This window comes from Hemibagrus wyckioides, unplaced genomic scaffold (assembly GCF_019097595.1).
Source record: "Hemibagrus wyckioides isolate EC202008001 unplaced genomic scaffold, SWU_Hwy_1.0 Contig29, whole genome shotgun sequence".
In the NCBI taxonomy this organism is placed as follows: domain Eukaryota; kingdom Metazoa; phylum Chordata; class Actinopteri; order Siluriformes; family Bagridae; genus Hemibagrus; species Hemibagrus wyckioides.
Genome location: NW_026690790.1, coordinates 116,080 through 120,976, shown reverse-complemented (window position 1 = coordinate 120,976; position 4,897 = coordinate 116,080). Strand labels below are relative to the sequence as shown.

Sequence of the window (4,897 nt, the reverse complement as noted above, 5' to 3'; positions counted from 1 at the left end):
ACATATTCTACTGCAATGTCTGGAGCTGTACTCAAGAATTTCACTCACTTCTACATGTGTGGATGGTGATGTGACAATAAAGTGATTTGATCTGATCTGAGTTAAAACTACAGACAGCTGTTTACAGACACCAAACTCCTGAAATATCACCTGTGTGCTGTTTATTTTGTGGGCATGTACTCCAATAATACAGCATAAATATTTTAGTTTGTAGTGTTTCAATTAGAACTCCATCACCATATCATACAAAAATAATAATGAACATAATTTATTTAGAGTAAGCGCTCTGTGTGCTGCCATTGTCCAGTATAAAGTCCACTATGATTAACTCATGTTAATAATAAGAATATGAACAATAAAATAATTACAACACAGGACAGCTGTTCTAACTGTTAGATAAGCTTTATTTCAACTCCACTGATCAAAATGTTTGCTTACAGTTGCCTTTTAGTCCTACTGCCAACACGATTTTTCCATTTTCAGACAGTTCACATTTATCTATGACAAGAAGCAAGATATGCCACAAATGATCTAAAAGCACACCATCAGACTGAGCTTTGTCCAGCAACTTCCATGTACATTAGTGTCTTAAAAATCAATTTTAGCCACAGCAGTATGTCAGAGCTTGAGATGCATTTCCTCAAAACACCTGGAATCAGTTATAAATGTTGCCTGCACAGACAAAACAAGGACATTTTAAGACGCATTGAGGCCATTTCTGTCAAAAATGAACACACTTAAATTAATACACTAGCCTTCAAAATAAGGGATGTACAAAACAGAAAAGAAATATATGAAAGGTGGACACTTTATAGCCTTGCTAAGGCCATAATAATATATATAGTGGGGTCCAAATGCCATTTTTTTTATTTAATACATTAATTTGTTTTACAGATTATATTATTTGACAACAACCTGAAGTCAAATCTTTGAAATTTATGCTTTCTGAGTTTCTAGCATTTAGCATGTTGCCTTTTTTGCTTTAAATGAGTGTGTGCATGTGAGCTGCATGGACACCACAAGTTTATGCAAAACCTTACAAGTCATTTTAGATCAAATGCATCAGTGTGTCACTTGAACACATGCTTCAGTAAAAAAGATCAGACATGAGGAAAATCTGACCTTTAAATAGACACCTAGAAAGAGTACAGAATCTTAAATTAACTACTGTTTACTTTCTATATTTTAAATAGGAAAAAATGCAGTTGAAGAAAAATCCCAGATTATTCATGTGGTCACAGAATTTGTTGTTTTACCCGAGTTGGTTTCTTCAAGTCTTTTGTTTTGCGGTGATTGAATGAATCTGACATTTGACAAATTCAGACTTTCAGCATGTGAAATGTTAAAAAAAAACCTGTGAGGGTGGACTAATGTAAATTTTGAGAAATTTGCAAAATTAAGAGATGACTAGAGCACAAGCCTCCATTCAAGAATATTGAGGATTAATATTATTATAATTATTATATATATTATAAAATTGTCGTCTAGATACTTGTCATGAAAACCAGTCGGGAGTTTGTGAGAATGATGTCTAATGTCACGCGCTTTGGTGCCTTTTTGTAACATTGCTAATGAATAAATGGCATATTTTATGCGCCAATCGCGTTAGCAGCTAATCGCTAATGCTAATCGCTAGCTTGGTCTGTGCCATTACTAAGCCTGTGATTGGTACAAATAATTGATAAGTGGTATTGGAAAAATAATTGGTTGTGAATTAAAATGAATTAACCACAACTTCTTGGAAGCCGTACGAGATATTGGGCTACTTTTCTTGCCGAAAGCCCGGTGAGTGTATAGCATGTTCAACTTTAGCTCGTAGCTGTGGCTAATATGCTAACAAGAAATGACACCACACTTGATATTGTTGTCTAGATACTTGTCATGAAAACCAGTCGGGAGTTTGTGAGAATGATGTCTAATGTCACGCGCTTTGATGCCTTTTTGTAACATTGCTAATGAATAAATGACATATTCTACGCGCCAATCGCGTTAGCTCTAGCAGCTAATGCTAATCGCTAATGCCAATCACTAGCTTGGTCCTGCTGACTGAAACTTTCTGTTGGTGTTGACTTGTTAGTTCAATTATTATCTTGATGTGTGGTTTGCGGGCATTCCAGTTTCGGGGTGCAGCTAAATATATATATTTTTCTTTTTTTACTTTTGGGTACTGATGGACGGACAAGCAGAGAGTCGAGCTGCTTCTTCTTCTTCTTGTTTAATGGCGAATAACTCCTTAGGATCATTATCGCCACCTACTGTACTGGATGTGAAGTAAGTTGACATAGGTGATGAGTCTGAAATTTGAGAAGGGGATATTTTGGTGGATGTTCCGTTTTCCTTCCAATCTATGGCGCACTCAGTTCACATGCTCATGCTAGCGCTGCGTGTTTAGCTCCTCTAACACTCACAATTAGCTCTTCATGCCCCAGATTAGGTAGAATACTCCCATCCACACATATTATCATCTAGATCCTAAACCTGAGTCATAAATATATACTGTATTTAATCAGTGCTCTGTATACCTGTTCACGTTGTCTTTCCCCACTTCACTCTCATGGTCGAAGTGAGACTCAGATGGTGTCTTCATGCTTCTGATTCACTGAAGACTCCTGGTTTATGTCATCTGTAGTGGGCAGGGCAGGGGTCCTTGATCTCCACGATTGAGAACCCTGTGCTAAAATCAGGATGTGAACAAAACATTTCCTCTAAGGTACATAGTCTCAAGGTCAGCTTGCAAACCTAAAAGCCATACAGATGTCAGTGAAGGTAGTCACAGTAAGCTCCCTGTTTTACAGTTGTTCATGTTAAACAGCATTTTCTCAGGTTCTCCCAATGCATGTCGCACTACTCTGTGGTTGTTGTTGTTTTGTTAAATCTGGTATTTACTTTATTTCATGTTGTGTAAATTCAGGACCAAGTGCATTTTGGAAGAACTGACTGTTCATGAGTGTGTGCATATAATAAAAAATCTCCTTCCTTTTATTCTTGTGCTGGGTGAAGTTGCATTTCAAAATGCATAATTACACAATTCATATTTTACCTGTAATGCATAGGAAATGCCTAGTTCCTGACCAGAAAATGGGAGTAAATGTAACTTTCAAATGTGACTAGTACATTTAGAAAAACAAAGTAGGGTCCACTCAAAGTTAAGTAATATGGAAGCTTTAAAAAAAATTAGGTTTAAGTTTCAATAAAAATACACTTTTAAAACTCTCAAGTTAAGTAGAGCAAACCCAAAACAATGACTAAGGAAATGCAGAAATTTAGAGCAAGAAGTATTTCTTACATATAGAAAATTAAGTAATAAATACAAAGACTAGTCTTACTTGAACTACATAATTATTTTTATTAGGTAGATCAGGCTGAATATTTTTATCAGAGCAGACTGGTTAAAAAATAATTTAAAAAATAATAGTAATAATAATATAGCCACCTTTAGAAAATGTGGATTCAAACACATTTCTTATTCTTCTTTAAGCAGAAGCGTTCCTTCCGCCCATGGCTACAGGGGTGGCGGTTGACCACGGGGCCTTAAGCCGAGACCATTCAAGGTCAGTGACCGGCCGCGAGCCAAGGCCGAGCTCCCTCCTTCCTTGGGAATGGTTAGATGTCTCCTGTAGAGCTGGTGAAGCGGAAGGCGTGTTAGTCGCACGGCAGATCATTTGTAGCGCCCGTGCCAGGCTTCCTCCTTGTCTGGCCGAATGACTCGGTCATCTTCTTACCACGCATGCGTAACCCCACCGGCGCCCTCGGGTAGCGTGGGATTTGAGTGGTGTAAGGCAACCATGCCTTCTGTCTATGCCCTTAAGGAAAAAGCTCTACCGCTTTCTAAAGAAGTTTGCCTCTCCGGTCTGGACGTGGTGTGCAGTCGTGCCGACAAAAACCTGCTCACCCACACATACAGGAGAGGCCTGGCAGATGTGCCGAAATAGCTCAGTTGGGAGAGCGTTAGACTGAAGATCTAAAGGTCCCTGGTTCAATCCCGGGTTTCGGCAGCTGGAGGTAGTGTAGTCCACCAGCACAGTTCTGCAAGTTATGCCTCAGACTTGAAAACAGCAAAACGTGGAAATGGTGCAGGATAAAGATCTGAAAGCCCCCTGGTCTGAGGTGAGAGCAAAAAACTAGTATGCTACAGAACTCTTAGGTTCTTGTTGAATGCTTAGCCTGCACCCTTCAGTTTACGTGACCGCATGCCTCAATACCTTCCTACAAATCATTGGCAAGGTAGCCGCCTAGCCTGCACGCCATTAGAAAACCCCTGCTTTTGACAAGGCTCCTTGGAAGCGCTGCCACCCGATGAGGTGGCTGAGAGGTTAAGGCGATGGACTGCTAATCTGTTGTGCTCTGCACGCGTGGGGTCGAGTCCCACCCTTGTCGTGCGTGTGCTTCCCATTTACCGCTGTGTGCCACACAGCAGCAACTGAATGCTCCCCCAGACAGTCGTGCAGCGTGAAAACAACAGTGATCCGACTACTTTGAAAATCGTGCAGTGTGAACTCGGCATAAGTGTTTCACAACCTTGGGCTGCATTCCCATGCTGGTTGGACACACATGCTGTAAGTTCATATGAACAAGCCACTTCAACAGGAGGTGGAGGATATGGACAGCCAATCCACATTTCAACTCTTTGGAGGTGTGGGTTCAAATCCCACCGCTGCCAGGGTGGCCTTTTGTTCTAAATATTCTCCTAGTGCATGTTCCCGCTCAGTGCTTAATTAGTAAATGAATAATTTCCGGAACAAAACCAGCAGTCTCTCGCCGCTGTGACAAAACGGTGGTAGCGCAATTATAAAGATTATAAAGATTCGTTGCTGAATGGTCTCATGTATTATCCTGTTCCATATCCATGCCAATCATGAATTTAAAAAAATAAAATAAATCTCTCTCTCTCTCTCTC

At 39.9% G+C, this 4,897-nt stretch overlaps 1 non-coding gene across 1 annotated transcript; it reads left to right on the top strand.

The window, feature by feature from the left end:
* The first annotated feature begins 3,922 nt into the window (after window positions 1-3,922).
* On the top strand, window positions 3,923-3,995 carry trnaf-gaa (transfer RNA phenylalanine (anticodon GAA)). The gene has a single exon. It is a non-coding gene; the product is annotated as a tRNA-Phe (tRNA).
* Window positions 3,996-4,897: the final 902 nt, after the last annotated feature.